Source organism: Chrysemys picta, chromosome 22 (genome assembly GCF_011386835.1).
Source record: "Chrysemys picta bellii isolate R12L10 chromosome 22, ASM1138683v2, whole genome shotgun sequence".
Classification (NCBI taxonomy): domain Eukaryota; kingdom Metazoa; phylum Chordata; order Testudines; family Emydidae; genus Chrysemys; species Chrysemys picta.
Genome location: NC_088812.1, coordinates 7,640,244 through 7,660,513, shown reverse-complemented (window position 1 = coordinate 7,660,513; position 20,270 = coordinate 7,640,244). Strand labels below are relative to the sequence as shown.

General features: G+C 56.1%; 1 protein-coding gene and 1 long non-coding RNA gene across 2 annotated transcripts in view; both read left to right on the top strand.

Annotated features, from left to right (window-relative positions):
* Nucleotides 1-20,270, top strand: part of LOC122172613 (adhesion G protein-coupled receptor E5-like) — a 78,753-nt gene that overhangs the window by 36,587 nt on the left and 21,896 nt on the right. The gene's annotated exons all lie outside the window — the stretch shown is intronic.
* LOC135977105 (uncharacterized) lies at nucleotides 1,051-18,505 on the top strand. The gene is made up of 3 exons (XR_010594456.1): nucleotides 1,051-1,093; nucleotides 17,478-17,534; nucleotides 18,327-18,505. It is a non-coding gene; the product is annotated as an uncharacterized LOC135977105 (long non-coding RNA).

Here is a 20,270-nt window from a genome sequence, read left to right as displayed (position 1 = left end):
AGGGGAAAAGCAGCCCCCGGCTGCCCGACCCTGCTAATCTGGGCTCCGCACCGTGCTGGGGCTGCGTTCCAGGGGGCACGAGGGGTGACAACAGGGGTGTATGGGGGGGCAGCACAGACAGGAGCAGTGGTAGCATGGGGTGGAGATAAGCTTGGGGCTGGGGGCCGGGCTGGTACGGGCCCTGCTGGGTCATTCCTGGGGGCATCTCAGGGGATGCGTCCAGGGGTAGGGGTGTCTCTGGTCCAAAGAAGGGTCTCCCGGGCCTGAGGAGTTTAGAACAGTGTCTGTGGTATGTCAGATTGGATGGGAGCCCAGCACGTTGGTCTCCAAAGCAGATATCCTCATATACACCAAACCCCTCCCTCCCAGCTAACCTCCCTCAATCCCCTACACACCCCTCTATCCACTCACCCACTCCGCCCGCCTTCCCCACCACCCTCCAGCCCCATGCACACCCGTCCAGCCCACTGCACCATCCCGTCTTCAGGTGTTCCTCAGGCACCTCTCCCTCTGGTCTCCCCTAGTGCTAACCCCAGGAAGGGGGGCTCCTTCTGCACCCGTCTGCACCTCGGGACTTGGGCAGACACCCGCTGTAGCAGCCCCCGGGGGGCCCCGATTGCCCCATGTCGCTGTATGGTCGGGGGCAGCTGTGTAAAGGGGAACCAAATCCATGCCCCGCCCCCGCGAGCCCCCCTGGGATGGGGGCTCAGCCCAGACCGGGGTCTGTCATTTAGTGGGAGCCCCTGGTTAAAATATTGCCCGGACCTGCCTGTCAGCTGCCCCCCTTTTCTGACACCCCCATGGCTCCCCTTCCCCTGAGCTCTCCCCCTCCCATCTTCCCACACACAACCCTCCCTTTCCCTCCCCAGATCCCGCTGTCCTCCCTCCCCGCCAGATCGCGAACCCCAGCCCTGTCTGCTAAGCAGAGAATAACTCCCCCCCTCCGATCCCAGCCTTCCAGGGCGGGGCCCCCTCCCGCCATAGAGCCGGCCCTGCTCGAGGGCACTGCCCTTTGGCTGCAGATCGGTGCTCGCTGCTCGCTGGACTCCCTTGCCCCGCAGCATGGACCCGGCTCGCCGCCTGTTGCCCCTTGGTGAGCCCCCGATTCCGGCCCCGCCGCCCGGTTCCACCATGTGCTCGGCCCGGGCTCCTGCTTCCCGGGCACGTTGCTAAGCTCGGTTCCCCGGGTGTAAATCAGGGGGAGTGACTCCGGTGTCGCTCCGCCGTGGCTGCTGGCGGGCTCTGGCCACCGGTAGAGCTGGGATCCCCGCGGGCTGGGCTCCGAGTCCAGGGGCTGGAGCGGAGCTGGGGCCCGTGGGGGATGGGCCCGATTCTGACGCCAGTTACTGTGGTGTAAATCCCCGGGGGCGGGGCCCAGGTTGGTGAATTTTGCTGCCTGGACTCCAGGGGCGTGATGCTCATTGACACCCGCTGCCTTTAAAGTGCTGTGACCGAGTGAGGCAGGATCGGGCCCAGCCAGTGCCGGCGGGGGCTGATTCTCCCCTCCTCTGCTGGAAATCTGGAGCAACTGGGCCCGATTCTGCTCCCACAAGTTTCCCCTTGTGTGACTCCAGTGGAGTGACTCCTGGATCCCGTGCTGGTGTGAATGGGACCAGGACACTTGTGTCTGGCGGGGCAGGGATCTGCTGGGCTGTCCAGGGCAATAGAGGATTGTGCTCTATGTCCGGCTGGGCTGGGCTCGTCTCTGACACCCTGGGGAGCAGCGTGTTACTCGGGGGGAGGGTCACAGGTTGTCCTATTCTGGCTTGTACTCCAGAGAGAGATGATCCTTCTTTGACATAGAGGCCAGGTGGTTTATCCAGGCTCCTGGCAAGATGGTTCTGGTGCTGGGGAGTGAACCCAGGAGTCCTGGATCCCAACTCCCCTCCTCTAACCCACCAGACCCCACTCCCTGCTGGGAATAGAACCCAGGTGTCCTGACATCCAACCCCCCCAGCTCTAAGTACTAGACCCTGTTCCCTCAGGCTACAGAAGCAGGGTTTGGTAACTGATTTCCCCTGCTGTCCGGGGTGTATCAGCTATAACACCAGAAATTGAGAGGCACCGGGACCAGGTTTGAAAGCCTTTTGGGGACCCTTTTGGGGTGATCAGGCCTTGCATTTCCCCCAGGGGGGAATCGTTGTGTATGAGGCCCTATCAGAGCGGGGGTGGGGGGTGCTGGTGTTGTCTGTGGGCTGCCCCTCCGAACCCTCAGACGAGTCCTGAGTGGTTAATGACAGGACAGAAGGCTGGATGCAATTGCCTGCATGTGTCCTGGCTCTGCCCCTCTCTGGGCCTGATCCTGCCCCCATTGGAGACAAGGCCAAGTCTAGCCCTGGCCTGCAGTGTCAGTACATCCCAGATGGAGGTGTCCCAAATGCCTCCCCCCTTCCCAGCTATTCTGATCACGGATCAACCTGGGTCCAGTCAACTCCCCTTCCAAGCTGCATCGAGACTTGATCTGATCCTTGGGGGTGGGGGAAGCTCCAGGGTCACCTTCCCCACCCCCACCTGCCACTGATGCATCTGCAGTCGTGTCCCCTTTGGTCTGTGGGTGGTGCTGGAGCGTGGGATCCACCTCGGAGCTGGGAGCTGCAGCATCAGGAGCTGGGTGCCTGGTGTCCCGGGGTTCAGGGGAGGCTGGAGGGGGAGGGGGCGGGTTGGAATGTGGGTCGGGGTCCTTTGCTTTGGAGTCTTCGAAGTCTTCGGCTTCCGTATGAGGAGAGATTAATAAGACTGGGACTTTTCAGCTTGGAAAAGAGACAGCTAAGGGGAGATATGATTGAGGTCTATAAAATCATGACTGGTGTAGAGAAAGTAGATAAGGAAGTGTTGTTTACTACTTCTCATAACACAAGAACTAGGGGTCACCAAATGAAATTAATAGGCAGCAGGTTGAAAACAAATAAAAGGAAGTATTTCTTCACACAATGCACAGTCAACCTGTGGAACTCCTTGCCAGAGGATGTGATGAAGGCCAAGACCATAACAGGGTTCAAAAAAGAACTAGATAGATTCATGGAGGTCCATCAATGGCTATTACCCAGGATGGGCAGGGATGCTGTCTCTAGCCTCTGTTTGACAGAAGCTGGGAATGGGCAACAGGGGATGGATCACTTGGTGATTACCTGTTCTGTTCATTCCCTCTGGGGCACCTGGCACTGGCCACTGTCGGCAGACAGGATACTGGGCTAGATGGACCTTTGGTCTGACCCAGTAGGACCGTTCTTATGTTCTTATGTCTTTCACTTAAAGGAGCATTTGCTTGGCACAGGTGCCAACTTTTGTTGGCGTTGGTGGGTGCTCGCCCCCACCACCCCCAACTCTGCCCTGATTCCACCCCCTGCCTGCCCCATTGGATCCCTCCCCAAATCCCCGCCCTGGCCCCGCCTCTTCCCCAAGCGTGCCGCATTCCTCCTCCTTCCTCCTCCCTCCCAGGCTTGCGCGAATCAGCTGTTTGGTGGCGCAAGCGCTGGGAGGGGGGGGGGAGAGGAAGGATGCGGCAGCACGCTCAGGGGAGGGGGAGGGGGAGCGGAGGCGGGGCGGGCCGGGGCTGGACAGGGTGGGTCGACGAGCTGCCGGTGGGTGCTCAGCACCCACCAATTTTTCCCTGTGGGTGCTCCAGGCCCGGAGTACCCACGGAGTCGGCGCCTATGTTGCCGGGCTTTAGACGCCTTCAGGGCAAAAAGCAAACCTAGGAGTCCTGGGTTCTATCCCTACTCTGGGAGGGGAGTGGGGTCTAGTGGCTAGAGTAAAGGAGGCTGGGGGCCTGGACTCCTGGGTTCTATCCCCACAGCTGCGGGAGAGGTGTTGGTCGTGAGTTCTTGTCTAAGTGGCTGGCTGTACAAAGGGCTAGATCCTGTTGGGTGCTCAGTGCCGCCCCCCTCCCCCACCCTGTGCGTCCTACGTCCCGGGGGGGTGCCACGCCTGTGACGCCAGCAGAGAAGCCTCGTTTTCAGAAATATTTCTGTCCATGTTGTGCCAAGTGTTTAATAAAATGAAGCATTCCTTGCCCTACTTGGCCCTGCCTGTCCAGCCGCCCTCTGGGGAAGGAGGGAGGGAGAGGGAGACATCAGAGCTGCCCTGGGTCTGTGCCCACCCATCTTCCCAGAGCTTTGGCGGGTCTGGTTTTCAATCCAGACTTATTTCAGAGTAGCAGCCGTGTTAGTCTGTATCCGTAAAAAGAACAGGAGTACTTGTGGCACCTTAGAGACTAACAAATTTATTAGAGCATAATAAATATTATAAGGTGCCACAAGTACTCCTGTTCTTAATCCAGACTTAGGCTCCTGAAATGAGAAGGGTCACTTACAAAGAGGCTGCGATTCGTAGGCAGGCAGTGTCGTCTACTAGTGGACAGAGTGTTGGTGTGGGAGTCAGAACACCTGGGTTCTTTCCACGGATCTGGCAAGTCACGTCCCTGCTCTGTGCCTCAGTTTCCCCACTTGCCTTCCATCCATTGAGACTGGGAGCCCTTTGGGGCAGGTGCCGTCTCTCGCTATGGGTCGATGGGGACCCTGATCTTGGCTGGGATCTGTGCAGCCCCTGGCACAATAGGGCCTCAATTTTGGTCGGGGCTGAGAGTCGCTACCATAATCCACTTAATAACGAGCATTCCCAGATCCTGCAGAATCTGGGCAGAACCAGCCAGCCAGGCCAGCTATCTTAGGAGCCTTGATGTGGATTTAGGGGCCAGATTTTTGGTGCCCAAGTTTGGCACGTGGATCCCCAGCTGGGGGCTGGATCCTGCCCTGCATGTTCCAACTCAGCTCCCGTTGGAGGCAGGCGCTGTCCTGCTGGTGCGATGGGCTCAGGATTGGATCCAGGGGGAGTTTGAGCTCCTGTAGCTGCTGTTATCTTTGATGCCTCCTTAGATCTGTGTGGCACAGCCCAGCTGGCAGGTGCTGTGTGGCACAGGTGCCCGAGTGGTTCAGGGGCTACACTGGCAGGGGGAAAATCCAGCTTCAATTCTCAGCTCTGGCACTGAATCGCTCTGTGCCTCAGTTTCCACAGCAGTAAAATGGGACAAATGGTCCTTCACTTGGCTTATCTGTTTGGGTCATTGGCTCTCGAATCGATGCCAAGGTTTGTAGGTGCCGAGCTTGGTACAATGGGGTCGTGGTGCCACAGCAGTATGGCTAATAAATACAAGCTGTGGCTTGTGTGTGTGACAGTAGAATTGGTGCCAGGCATTTGTTTGATCAGTGGCTTTGTTTTTTGCATTTGAGGGAGGGGAGAAGGGCGGGGGTGATAATATGGAGCAAAGAGCCAATGGGGCTGGGAGCTAGGACTCCTGGGTTCTATTCCCAGCTGGCATTTGCTCTGAGACATTGGGTGAGTTGTCGCTCAGTGCCTCAGTTTCGCCACCTGTAAAATGGGGCTGGTGGCAGCGCCTTTCTCAGCAGGTGGAGCCATGTGGGCTGTGAATGTCCATGTAGCGCTTTAGGGCTGGCCTGTCTCCTCTTTGCCAGGGGCCATCTTTCTGGTACATTGGGGACCCAGTCCCAGGCTAAGCGCTACCATAATACACGTAATACTATCTCCAGCCTTGCTGCCCCAAGCCTTGAAGCATTGAGACAGGCCCTCGAAAATCATGAGTGGCTTGAAGAAGATAGTGAGATCAGAACGTTGGGTTCCTTGTGGTCTCGTAGCCCTGTGGGGGGTGTCACATTTCTGAGCTTCACTCTGCCATCAGGAGGGTTAGAAACTTACTTTTAATGTGAGCCCAGATCCTCAATCCCAGGAGTCCAGAAGCTGGGGCTTTAAGAAAAGCAACAATTGTCACTAGTCCGGTGGTAAAATCGCAAGTGTCGGCAGCGCCGTGACGCCCTTTGTCTCCTGTATCGGGACCCAGAGCTTTGGGAGAAATGGCTGGCTGGGGGTCGGGGTGGGGACTGGTTATATCTTCAGGAGTTGCGGGGGGAGAGAGGGGCTGTGGGTTGGGGGAGGGGCGCCTCCTATCTTGGGGGGGAGTTGGCAGATGAGTTAACCTGGCGTGGGGGGAGGTGAGCACTGTTTTGCTGGGTGAGGCATTGCACGGCTGATTTTGAAATCAAGAGGAAAACCGAAAGGCGGGTGATGAGTTGTGGGGAAATGGTGAGAGGTCTGGGAAAATGACGGGTCCCGTAACCTCTCCTCCTCCCCTCTAAAAACCCGCTCGTCTTGTGCCAGGGCTGGCACCTGGGCAGAGTGAGCATGAGCCAGCGGGGGGGGGGGGGGTGTTTAAATTCTCCCTGGTCACCATGGCAGCAGCGCAGACTCCGCCCCTGCTTGCCGCTGGTGGAAGTGATGACACAAGGGGCAGATCAGTGGTGGATCGGGCCCTCCTGGGGGATCAGGCCCCCATTGTGAGATGCGGGGGCTGGGCAGAAATGCAGATACAGTATCGAGTGTGGGGGGGCTAGGCCAGTTTACATCAGCTGGGGACTTGCCCAGAAAGTCAGGGGTTGATTCCAAGAAGAGTGGTGGAAGTGTCCACTTTGAGAAGGAACTGGTGGGTGGGGGAGAGCCAGGGCTTCTGGATCTAGCCCCAGGTCTGGGAGGGCAGTGTGGTGTAGCGGTTAGCACAAGAGATGTTGGGAGCCAGGGCTCCTATATCTAGCCCGAGCTCTGGCAGGGCAGTGTGGTGTAGTGGTTAGAGCAGGGCTCCCAGCACAGGGCTGTGGTTTGAAGCAGCAGCAAGATTGGGCTCCTGAGGGGGGGAAGTGCAGTGAGTTTCCTGCCTCTTTAGAGGAGCAGGGACTTTCCAAAGGCACCTGCGTGGGGGGAGGGGGCGCTGCATCAGCTGCTGCCGCCCCCGCCTAGGCCAGGTGCATGGAGGGGGCTCTCAGCATCTGCTCGGCTGGAAACGCCGGGCCGGGGAGTCGCTGCTCGGTGTACGGCTGGGAATGTGGGACCAGTGGGCCCATATAACTCGCCGCCCCTGTGGAGCAGATTTCGTCAGCCGGCATCTAGCTCTGCCCACGTGTCCAGCGCCCGGCATTCTGCTCGGTGGGAAGGAAAGCGAGGGCAGGGAAAGTCTCCATTGTTAGTGGTGGGAGCCCAGCTCTCAAAAATCTGGCCCGATCCTCTTCTTATTGCCCCTCTACATAAATCCATAGTCACTCCAGTTATGCCAGTGGATTCACACTGTTCTACAAACCAGTGTCTGGTTTGGATATCACACTCTTATTACTTATGTAACCCTTCTGCCCATCTGAGTTGGCAGCAATAAGGGCCGGGTTCAGTATCTAGGGGCTCTGTTTCAATAACACAATGCAAAACCGGCTCAAGCCCCCACCCAGTGACCTGGGACAATTACATACCACCCCCAGGGCGCCTCTAAGAGGCAATACTTCCCCTCTCGCAAGCACGGAGTCTGAGTGTAGCATAAAATGTTTAATAACATGAGATAAACAACATCAGCCTTAAATTGGGAAAACACCACATACAGGATGCATAACAGAAACCACGAGCAAAAGACCCACCCCCAAAGTCCCAAAAGTCCAAAACCCCAAAAGTCTCTTGAGTCCAGCAACCCAAGAATCACCCAAAAGTCTCTGTCCCTGGTCAGTACAGTCCCAGAGTTCAAAAGTTTATCTGCAGAGTCTTATCAACCTCCCCCCTCCCCAGCCTGGGTGGAAATGGGGTGGGAGAAAGGGGCACCTTACATGGTCCAAGGCCGACTGCTCCACCTCTCCATGGGGTTCTGCTGCAGCCTTCAACAACTCCACTCCACCAGCTCCACTCCTCCAGCTATCCCATGAGCCACTCCAGCCATCCCACCAACTGCTCCCCTCTGCTCACCATCCTGTGGGCCGCTCCAATCATCCTGCAAAGTACTCCACTCTACCAGCTACTTAACAATAAACCTTTAGGCCCCACACTGGTTAACACAGCACACAGTGATTTCAGCTTGTAGTAGGAGAGCCCCAGTGCTGGTGCACCAGTGGCCCAAAGTGAATTCAGCATAACAGCTTGTAACTAAACTCTGAATGAAATCAAAATTAGCTTTACTATTCAACAGTGAAGAAAAAAAGAAGTGTAATTACTGTTTCATAGCTTCAAAACAGAACGCACAAAATGGAATACGAATACAAATTCCCATTCCCATTCCCATTCCCATTCCCATTCCCATTCCCATCCCCCCAGCATCTTTCAATTCCCTGGGAGTTGTCCCTTGTCTAGCGAGTGCTACTAAGATGATGGTGAGTCCCTTTGTCATAAAACAGTTTCATTGTCCTTGATTCACATAATCAGGGTAACAACACTTTATTCCTCCTGCCCCAATAACAGAGAAACTGGAGATCCCACATCAGCCAAAGTGACCATTTTGGGCTGCCATGGGCTCATGCTAGGCGGGGAGGGTGTGCCTATGCAAACAAGATCAGCCCCTGAAGTTTTTTCCCACACTCGCCATAATTCAGCACCAGATGTCAGGGTAGAGCTCATCCTGACTCTGCTTACACCTCTACAGGGATGGGCTAGAAAGAACTGGTCCCGTCTCAGCACAGGGGCCAGCCCAGCCCTGCATGTGTTATTGCACGAGAGCGGGGGTGTTGCTGGGGGCCTGCGGGCCCCTGGGGCCATGGCTGCTCGGCCGGGGGTGGGAACGCCATGAGTCCCTTGCAGACGGCCCCCAGCTGGTCCCAGCCAGCAGCTCCTGGGTTGGAATTTGAGCAGCAGCCGGTCTGGGCTCCTGCCTGCACACCAGGGATTGGGGTTCATGGACCCCCAGAAAGCCTAGAGAGAGATTGACCAGCCATGGCCGCCGGCCACCAGCCCCCAGCGCTGGGGGGACTTCGCTGGCATTTCCGGCCTCTTCTGGGAAGCGGCGCCCACTGCCGGGATCGCGTGTGCGTCAGGGGAAGGGGGACACCCCGGGGGCAGCAGATTCCTGAAGAAACCACAGCTGAGCCTGCCTGAGAAACGAAGCTCAAACTGTGCGGAGCTAAATCAACCCAGCTGTGCAGGCTGCCTCTGGGGAGCTGCAGGCCAAGAAATGGGGGCGGGGCCTTGGCCCCCATCCCAGCCCCCAAGGCTCTGTCATCTTAACCACTTGTGGCCCCAGGAGGCTCCGTTCTTGTTTCTTAGAGTCCAGCTCCAGCACAGAGCAGAGCAGCCCAGCGGGGTGGGCTAAGGGGGGAGCGCCGTCGGCATGCAGAGGAGAAGGTTGTTATCCTGCAGTGGGGCGGCTGCTGGGAGGGCCACTCAGTAAACAGATCGGGGGGAGTCAGTCACCCCTGTGCTAGCTTTGTGCATTGTGACAAGGGTCTATGAGGGAAATCCTGCCCTTGGTGACCCCTGCATGGCCTTGCTCCCCTCCCGCCCCCCATGGTGCTCTCTGTGCCCCTAATGCCCTCCCCCGGGTCTGCGCAGGTGCAGCCGACTGAGCTGGGGCTAACAATTCAGTTTGACAATGCTGGATCCGGATGAGAGTTCGGCTTGTCCGCCGGTAGCTGGGCTGGCTCTGCCGGTTGGAGTGTGTTCATGCCAGCGCTGAGAGCGTTGTGTGCCTGTCACTCCAGTCCGTGGATTTGCCTGACACACACGTGTGTGTGTGTGTGTGTGTGTGTCATTTTTCCATAGTCCATTCCCAGAGCAGCCCCCCACCCCCGTCAGCCCAGCCCCTCCCCCCTTGGGATGTGCTGCTGCCCCAGAGTTTGGGCCCAGGCTGACGGCAGCCCAGATCCCTCCCTCCCGCCAGCAGCCTGGCTCTGCGGTGGCTCTGATCCAGAGCCCTAGGACAAGCGCACGTCTGTCCAGCATGGAGGAGGGCAGAGACGGGGACTGTCTGCACTTTCTCTGGGGCCGCAGCTGCAGGAGTCGGGCCCTTTCCATTGCGTCAGGGGGAGAATCACCCGTTTGTCCTGAGATCATTTCTCAGCGCCAGCCTCTGTTCCTCCAGCGCCCTGGAGGTGGGGGGCGGCTCTGATTCCACTCCCCAGCCTGACCTCAGGAGCGGGGCATTCTCGGGGCTGGGATGGTACCAATGGGGCTGTGTAAGGGGTGGTCTCTGACAGTCCATGCAGGTAGGCGGGAGGGCACATCCCTCAATTACACCATTTCACAGCAGGGTTACTCCAGATTTACACCCCCACATGGGATAGGAGAACTAAGAGCTTCTGTACAGGTGGCGGTAACTGGGCCTGGTTTACAATGGGGTGACTCCTGGTGGAAGTGAGAGGAGACTATGCCCCCCACCCTGCACCCCCCGGGCTGATGGTGCCAAGTGCCAGGGGTCCCTTGGGGATGAAAGGTCTTATCTGGGTGCTGCTCCCCCACCGTACCCCCCCAGGCACTCCAGGAGTTAACGTGGCCTCTCCTGTACCCAGGCTGTGGGTCAGATTCCTCCCTGGGGTGACCCCGCGCAGGCCTGCAGACGGATCTGGGCGTGTCTCCTGGACTCTGGGTCACTGCCCCTCACCCTGCTCCTCTCTTGTTCACCTCCCCACCCCCGTCTGCTCGGCAAGGGCCCAATCCTGCCCCCCAGCCCGCTCCCAAACTTTCCTTGCTCAGCTCCCCGCCCGCCCCCCAAACAGCCAGGGGTGTCTCTGCTGGGGGGTGGTGCGACACCCCGGCTCCCGCCAGCTACCCGGGACTCCAGGGGCAGCAGCAGCAAGCCCTGGTTAAAGTGCTGGAGTATCATTATTGCAATCCTGGGCTGACCCAGCAGGGGGCGCTGTGGTGAGCGGGACGGGAGCTCTGGCTGTGGGATACTCAGGGGTGGGGGAGGACTGATTCCCTGCTAAGAGGGTTGCACTCGGGCTGGGGGGGCCCGGGCTGCATGGGGGATTCTGGCCATGTCCCTGGGGGGGCAGAGGGGGCAGGGGCCCACGATCACTCCTCTCTGGGCAGAGTCACGACAGCTCTTCACGGTGGGAGGTCATCTAGTCCAACCCCCTGCTCAAAGCAGGACCATTCCCCAGACAGATTTTTGCCCCAGCTCACTAAATGGCCCCCTCAAGAATTGATCTCACAACCCTCAGCTTAGCAGGCCAATGCTCAAACCACTGAACTATCCCTCCCCCCCCTCTGTGCCCACGCATGAGTGTGTGGCACACGGGTGTGCCCATGCGTGGGTGTGGGCACCCCAGTATGTACATCTGTACTTGTTCACAAACGTGAGCACACATCTGCACGTTTGTGTGCATGCCGGAGTGTGCGGTGCATGTGAACACTAGCGTGTGCGGTGCATGTATCTAGCGTGTGGGTAATTATCCTCCTAAGACACTATGAAGACTTGGGGGACAATTGAGGGACCAGACCCAGCCCAGCATGGACACTGGGGCTGGGGCCTTGATGTGGGGCTGTGGTGCCCCCTAGTGGCTGAGGCTGTGCAGTGCTGCTCTGTGGACACAAAGGTTCGATGGGGGTGGGGGAAGATGTTGTGGGGCTGGCCTGGCCTTGGGGATCAGGAACCCTGTGCTCCAGTCTAGCCCATGATGGTGGAGACTAAAAATGGCTGGCAGGCATTGTATGAAATGAGTTTGGCCCTGCTTCCAAGCTGGGCATCGGGACTCCTGGGTTCCGTCCCAGCTCTGGGATGAGTGGAATGGGGTCTAGAGGTTAGAGTGGGGGCTGGGAGCCAGGACTCCTGGGTTCTATCCCCAGCTCGGAGGGGAGGGGAGTAGGGTCTAGTGGTTAGAGCAGGGGTAGGCGTCAGGACTCCTGGGTTCTATTCCTAGCTCTGCCTCTGCACCAATGGATTATCTCAGAAGAAAGGCCTCCAAGGGGCCAAAGCCCTTCGCCCCGGGTGGGGAGGGGTGTGTCCCAGCAAGGCTGGGGCTGCCTAGGAACAGGTCCTGCTGCTGCCCCTGTTCTAAAGAGCCCGAATAGCCAACACGTCCTCTCTCAGGGCAGGACTAAGACCTGGTCTAAACTATGAGTTTAGATCGAATTTAGCAACATTAAATCAAATTAAGCCTGGACACGTCCACACGACGAAGACTTTTTTTTGACTTAAAGGGCCCTTTAAACCGGTTTCTTTACTCCACCTCCGACAAGGGGATTAGCGCTAAAATCGGCCTTTGCGGGTCGGATTTGGGGTAGTGTGGATGAAATTAGACGTTATTGGCCTCCAGGAGCTATCCCACAGTGCTTCATTGTGACCGCTCTGGACAGCACTCTCAACTCAGATGCACTGACCAGGTAGACAGGAAAAGCCCCGCGAACTTTTGAATTTCATTTCCTGTTTGCCCAGCGTGGAGAGCACAGATGACCACGTAGAGCTCATCAGCTCATCAGCACAGGTAACCATGATGGAGTCCCAGGATCGCAAAAGAGCTCCAGCATGGACCGAACGGGAGGTACGGGATCTGCTCGCCATATGGGGAGACGAATCAGTGCTAGCTGAACTCTGTAGCAGTAAATGAAATGGCAAAATATTAGAAAAAGTCTCAAAGGCCATGAAGGACAGAGGCCATAACAGGGACGCACAGCAGTGCCGCGTGAAAATTAAGGAGCTAAGGCAAGCTTACCACAAAGCCAGAGAGGCAACCTGAAGGTCCGGGGCAGAGCCGCAAACATGCCGCTTCTACACGGAGCTGCATGCCATGCTAGGGGGTGCAGCCACCACTACCCCAACCATGTGCTTTGACTCCATCAATGGAGAATCACGTAACAGGGAAGTGGGTTCGGAGTATGAGGAAGATGATGATGAAGACAATGAAGATAGCTCACAGCAAGGAAGCGGAGATACCGGTTTCCCCAACAGCCAGGATATGTTTATCACCCTGGACCTGGAACCAGTAACCCCCGAACTCACCCAAGGCGTGCTCCCAAACCCTGAGGGCACACAAGGGACCTCTGGTGAGTGTACCTTTGTAAATATTACACATGATTTAAAAGTAGGCGTGTTTAATGATTAATTTGCCCTGGCAATCGCGGCCAGTACAGCTACTGGAAAAGTCTGTTAACGTGAATGGGGATGGAGCGGAAATCCTCCAGGGACATCTCCAGAAAGCTCTCCTTCATGTACTCCCAAAGCCTTTGCAAAAGGTTTCTGGGGAGGGCTGCCTTATCCCGTCCGCCATGCTAGGACACTTTACCACGCCAGGCCAGTAGCACGTAGTGTGGAATCATTGCATAACAAAGCATGGCAGCGTATGGCCCCGTTGTTTGCTGGCATGCAGACAACATCCACTCCTTATCTCTCTTTGTTATCTTCAGGAGAGTGATATCATTCACGGTCACCTGGTTGAAATGGGGTGATTTTATTAAGGGGACATTCAGAGGTGCCCATTCCTGCTCGGCTGAACATAAATGTTCCCCGCTGTTAGCCACACGGTGGGGGGGAGGGGTGAAGTGATCATCCCAGAGAATTGGTTGTGTTGGGGGGTAGTTGGGTTTGAGCTGCATGTTAACCCAGAAACCGCAGCCCCTCCTTTTACATTGCAAACTCATTTTAAATGGCCAACCCAACGGGTGCTTGGTATGGGAAATAAGGGCGCTGCTGTTTGAAACCATTCCCACACGTTATGAAGGTTAAAAAAGCCAAAAGACTGTGGCTTACCATGGCTGCCTGCAAGCCGAATTCTGTTGCCCGGCACTGCGTGAGTGATCTCTCACACAAAACCGGCAGGCACTCAGTATAAGAGGAAAAATGCGACCTTGTAACGAAAGCACATGGGCTGTGTAATGTGAACAGCAAAATGTAACGTGAAAGAGTGTACCCATTGTTCTCTAAAATGTGTCTTTTTTAACCACCTCTCCCTTCTCCTCCACCAGCTGCAAATGTTTCTCCTTCGCAGAGGCTAGTGAAGATTAGAAGGAGAAAACGGCGGACTCGGGATGGTATGTTCTCGGAGCTCCAGATGTCCTCCCACGCTGACAGAGCACAGCAGAATGCGTGGAGGCAGTCAATTTCAGAGTGCAAAAAAGCACAATATGAACAAGAGGAGAGGTGGTGGGCTGAGTCGTGGGCTGAAGAGAGCAAGTGGCGGGCTGAAGAGGATAGGTGGCGTCAGTTTGCTGACAGAAGGCAAGAGTCGATACTCCGGCTGCTGGAGCATCAAACTGAAATGCTCCAGCGTATGGTTGAGCTGCAGGAAAGGCAGCAGGAGCTGAGACCGCCGCTACAGCCCCTGTGTAACCAACAGCCCTCCTCCCCAAGTTCCATAGCCTCCTCACCCAGATGCCCAAGAATGCAGTGGGGGGGCCTCCGGCCACCCAGCCACTCCACCCCAGATGATTGCCCAAGCATCAGAAGGCTGGGCTTCAATAAGTGTTAAAGTTTTAAAGTTTTAAACTGCAGTGTGTCCTTTTAATTCCCTCCTCCCCCACTCCTCCCGGGCTACCTTGGCAGTTATCCCCCTAGTTGTGTGATGAATTAATAAAGAATGCATGAATGTGAAGTAACAATGACTTTATTGCCTCTGCAAGCGGTGCTCGAAAGGGGGAGGGGAGGGTGGTTAGTTTACAGGGAAGTAGAGTGAACCGGGGTGGGGGAGGGTTTATCAAGGAGAAACAAACAGAACTTTCACACCATAGCCTGGCCAGTCACAAAACTGGTTTTCAAAGCTTTTCTGATACGCACCGCGCCCTGCTGTACTCTTCTAACTGCCCTGGTGTCTGGCTGCATGTAATCAGCGGCCAGGCAATTTGCCTCAACCTCCCACCCCGCCATAAATGTCTCCCCCTTACTCTCACAGATATTGTGGAGCGCACAGCAAGCAGCAATAACAATGGGGATATTGGTTTCGCTGAGGTCTATCCGAGTCAGTAAACTGCGCCAGCGCGCTTTTAAACGTCCAAATGCACATTCTACCACCATTCAGCACTTGCTCAGCCGATAGCTGAACAGGTCCTGACTACTGTCCAGGCTGCCTGTGTATGGCTTCATGAGCCATGGCATTAAGGGGTAGGCTGGGTCCCCAAGGATCACGATAGGCATTTCAATATCCCCAACGGTTATTTTCTGGTCCGGGAAGAAAGTCCCTTCCTCCAGCTTTTGAAACAGACCTGTAAAATTCCTGAAGACGCGAGCATCATGTACCTTTCCCGGCCATCCCAAGTTGATGTTAGTGAAACGTCCCTTGTGATCCACTAGGGCTTGCAGCAGCATTGAAAAGTACCCCTTGCGGTTTATGTACTTGGTGGCTTGGTGCTCTGGTGACAACATAGGGATATGGGTTCCGTCTATCGCCCCACCACAGTTAGGGAATCCCATTGCAGCAAAGCAATCCACTATGACCTGCACGTTTCCCAGAGTCACTACCCTTGATATCAGCAGGTCTTTGATTGCGTTGGCTACTTGGATCACAGCAGCCCTCACAGTAGATTTGCCCACTCCAAATTGATTCCTGACTGACTGGTAGCTGTCTGGCGTTGCAAGCTTCCACAGGGCTATCGCCACTCACTTCTCAACTGTGAGGGCTGCTCTCATCCTGGTATTCTGGAGTTTCAGGGCAGGGGAAAGCAAGTCACAAAGTTCCATGAAAGTGCCCTTACGCATGCGACAGTTTCGCAGCCACTGGGAATCGTCCCACACCTGCAACACGATGCGGTCCCACCAGTCTGTGCTTGTTTCCCGGGCCCAGAATCGGCGTTCCACGGCATGAACCTCCCCCAGTAACACCATGATTTGCACATTGCTGGGGCCTGTACTTTGTGAGAGGTCTATGTCCATGTCAATTTCCTCATCACTCTCGTCGCCGCGCTGCATTCGCTACAATCGCCTCCACAGCCTGCTGTGCTTCCCCTTTGCACATCACCTCGGGCACTCGGCCCTGGGTCCTTTTTCATCTGGTTCTTCGCACCCGCGTGTGGTTAATGATTCAGAGCAACAGGCTATAAATAAACACCAGCAGGAGGGGGCGGATCTGGGCCAATACCTGAGTGAAAAGCAGATCAACAGCAGCCTGTGCTGTCTTTTCGCCCCATCCCCCCTCGGTGCTTCCCCTTTCCAGGTGCGTTTGTCCATTTCATGGACGTACTGGGTGACCTTGGGTAAGTCATTACCCCTCGCTGTGCCTCAGTTTCCCCATCCTCCCTTTGCTTATTGCCATGAGCCTTTTGGGTCACAGACTGGCTCACTGTGTGTCTGTGCAGCACCGAGCGTGATGTGGCCCTGATCTCAGTCGGCTCTGGGCAGCACCTGGCACAATGGGCAGGGCCGGATTTCCGATTACAGTAGGGAGGGTCAAAGTGAAGGAGCTGCAGATTTCTGATTAGGCTCAGCAGGCATGTGCCTACGGACGCCGGCATTCTATGGGGCACCTAAAAATTAAAATTTTGCCACTCTCGGATCCCAGCAGGGGGCAGGGCCGGCTGAGGGGACGACAGCCCCACACAGACCTGCTGCTGGAGCGCTCCTTGCTATGCCCGGCAGACAGTGTCACCTCCCAGGGGGGCCAGTGAGTGCGGGCCGGGGGCAGCGCTTGGGAGATTGGGTCTCTGGGGGAGTTCATGGGGCAGCTCTGGGCAGAGGGGGTGGGGGGCACTGGGCAGTGAGTAGAGGGGGCCCTGGCAGCAGGACACCTAAAAGTTAAAAGTGGTGGGGATCCCCCATCGCCCACGGTGGTTAAGAGCTTCTGGGCAGCAGGAGCACCCTGCAGTTCTCAGACGCCTCCAGGCGACGGAGCCCCCGGAGCTCCAAGCCAGGGGGGGACAACCACCAAGCCCCTGTGCCTAGGGGCACCCTAAGTGTAAATCTGGCCCTGACAATGGGGGCTCCTGGTCTTTGTTGCTAATACACACAATAAAAGACCCAGTTGCCATGGTCAAAAAGTCCAGTTCTCAACTGGAATCAGTTAAAAATATGAACAGGGATCCCTGCTGGGGCTGATTTCCCAGAGCACCAGGTTTCTGCATTTTTAATTCCACCGTCGGCAGGGCACTGACTGGCCATTGACCCGGGATTGGCAGGCAGCGCTGTAACAAGGGCGAGACGAGTGAGGCACTTGCCTTGGGCGCGCAAAGCTGAGGGGCGCAGAAAAAGACAAATAAAGTTTTGTAATTCTTATTATCTTATGAAAAATTATAATCACATAATAGGCACATTGCGTCATGACAAATGTATAATGGAAACGGAAAAGAAATAGAATAGACCCTACAGTAATTATAAAGCATGGTTCTCAAACGGGGGGTCATGACCCAGTTATGCGGGGGGTCGCGAGCCCCGACCCCAATGCGCGGCTGGAAGTTGCGAGCCCCGACCCCTGCACCAAGCTGTGAGCCCCGACTGCGACCCCCACAGTTCATGATGCACTATGATGCACACCTTATATGTATTGGTTGATTTTGTACGCGGCTCATATGATTAAAATAAATAAATGTTCTATTATCATTATTATTCTTGTTATTTACGTATTTTTCTTTTTTTTTACAAAGTAACTACTATGAAATTATATGGAGAGGGGAGGGCGCAATTTTATATTCTTGCCTCGGGCGCAAAAATAGCAGGGCTCTGTTGGCAGGACGGGGGCGGCTGGGGGTGTGTGCAGCTGAGTGGCGGTTATCATCTGCCCATGGTGCCTTACCCTGTCTCTGCCTTCCAGGGCTCTGCATCGCCCTGTGCCTGGGGGGCACCGTGGCCCAGAATCATGGCATACAAGGTAAGGCTGACTCCTCCTGGCTAACCTTCCCCAGCGCTTCCGGCTGCCCAGGGTCTCCGGCCTCCGCCCCCTCCGGTCCCTTTCCCTGGTGGAAGGAGAGCAGAGTCAGGGGTCTGGTGAGCCGGGAGCAGCCCCTTGGCGAGGGCGTCTTGGGGTGGGTTTATAGAGCACGGTGGGTGTGTGCAGGGGAGAGGAGAAGGCCCCTGTGTAGCCCTCCCCTTCCCTTCCCAGCCCCGTGGCCAGCAGAGAATAGAAACTGGGGCCCAGGTCTCTACACTGGGGGCTGGAGTGAGGGGCAGATCCGTGCAGGAATTTCCCAAGGAACCATTTTGCCAAAAAATGCCAATTCGGTTCAGAGGAATGTTTGGTTTTACTTGGGGAAAAAATTGTGCGGGGGGGGGGGGGGGGGAGATGAAATAATTTTCAAAATGAACAATTCCCGTTTTCCGGTTTGAAACAAGGTTTGGGTTTGAAATTGATGCTAATGAGACAGCAACAAAAAGGAGAAAAATTGGGTGAGATGGAAAACCTTTCACTTGAACCGATGCCCGGCTCCGGCGGCTCTGACTGTCTGTGCCGGGGGCTCCCCGGGGAGCCAAGGCCCCTGTGCAGCCGAGGGCAGCTTGTTGCCAGGCGGTGGATGGTGTCGGAGTGTTTGCCAGGCGCCCAGGGACGAAAATCAGCGAATGGGGCGTGTGAAAGGAGTCGATCGCACTGTGTGTGTGTGGGGGGGGGGGGGGGGGGACCTGCTCTGCACTGGCTGACCCTGCCCAGCTGTTCCCACCCCTGCAGGTACCACTGGGGACTGCAACAGCCATATGCTATGTACAGCAAACGCCAAGTGTGTGAACAACACCCACTGCACCTGCCTGGATGGATACCAGCCACATGGGAATCGCTTCTTCAATGACACAACGGAGATCTGTGACGGTAACGGGGCTTCCACATTGTCCTGGGGGGGCTGGGACAGAGCAGGGCATTAAGGGCCGAGCAGCCAACTCCACTGACTGCAGGGCGTGTTGCGGGGGCTCAGCCCGGCTGGGGAATGAGGGGGGCAGCAGCACGGGTGAGCGCCGCCCTCCTGGGGATCGAACCGGGGCCTCCAGAGTGAGCGGCAGGAGCGGCTGCAGCAGGAGCCAGGAGCGTTGGGCTCTGGGGCTTGGGCACAGGGTGGGGGGGCCCATCACACTGACCCGTCTGAACCCCAGCCTGGGCCCTAGTCAGCCACTGGGTGTCCTGGGCCAGAGGGGCCCCAAGGGAGCAGAATTGGGCAAAAACGTTCTTGAATTTGTCCCGGTCTCCTATTGCTTGAGCTTCCGCTCGGGCAGGCAGCCATGCTCTCCTCTGGCCTCTAGGGGGCGCAGCTGCTAGCTCGAGGGACCCTCCCACTGCCACAAGCTCCCTGGAGGGCAGCGCTGTGAGGGGCCATGTGCTGTGACTGGCATTGCCAGCCCAGCCCCAGGCTTCCCTGAGGCACCCTGAGTTCCAGCAGTCTGGTGCGGGGACATGGGGTTGGCGTTCGTCGTCGACAAATCAGCAGAGCCAGACGTGTACCCAGAAGCCTCCTGCTACAAGACAGGCCCAGAAGAGAAACCAACAGAACTCCACTGGCCATCACCTACAGTCCTCAGCTCAAACCTCTCCAACACATCATCAGTGATCTACAACCCATCCTGGACAATGATCCCTCACTTTCACAGACCTTGGGAGGCAGGCCAGTCCTCGCCCACAGACAACCTGCCAACCTTAAGCATATTCTCACCAGCAACCACGCACCGCACCATAACAACTCTAACTCAGGAACTAACCCATGGAACAAACCTCGATGCCAACTCTGCCCACATATTTACACCAGCAACACCATCACTGGACCTAACCAGATCAGCTACAACATCACCGGCTCATTCACCTGCACGTCCACCAATGTTATATATGCCATCATATGCCAGCAATGCCCCTCTGCTATGTACATTGGCCAAACTGGACAGTCACTACGCAAGAGGATAAATGGACACAAGTCAGATATCAGGAATGACAATATAGAAAAACCTGTAGGAGAACACTTCAACCTCCCTGGCCACACAATAGCAGATGTAAGGGTAGCCATCTTACAGCAAAAAAACTTCAGGACCAGACTCCAAAGAGAAACTGCTGAGCTCCAGTTCATTTGCAAATTTGACACCATCAGATCAGGATTAAACAAAGACTGTGCATGGCTATCCAACTACAGAAGCAGTTTCTCCTCCCTTGGTGTTCACACCTCAACTGCTAGCAGAGCACCTCACCCTCCCTGATTGAACTAACCTCGTTATCTCCAGACTGATTTATACCTGCCTCTGGAGATTTCCATTACTTGCATCTGAAGAAGTGAGGTTCTTACCCACGAAAGCTTATGCTCCCAATACTTCTGTTAGTCTCAAAGGTGCCACAGGACCCTCTGTTGCTTTTTACAGATTCAGACTAACACGGCTACCCCTCTGAGCTTTAGAAAGACCACTGAGCAAGGGGCAGAGTGTGGAGTGAATTGAATTGAAAAGGGGCAAATTGAAAGCAGATAGAAGGAAATACTCCTCCACCCGGGCAGCAGTAGCCTCTGGAACTCACTGCTACCGCGGCCTGGAGGCTGTGAATGTGTCAGTTTTAAAGAGGGACTGGCTGTTTCTATGGGGAACGACAATGCCTGGAGCTGTGCTAGTTAATGGACAATAATTCTGGGAGGGAGGGAAAAGCTCCCAC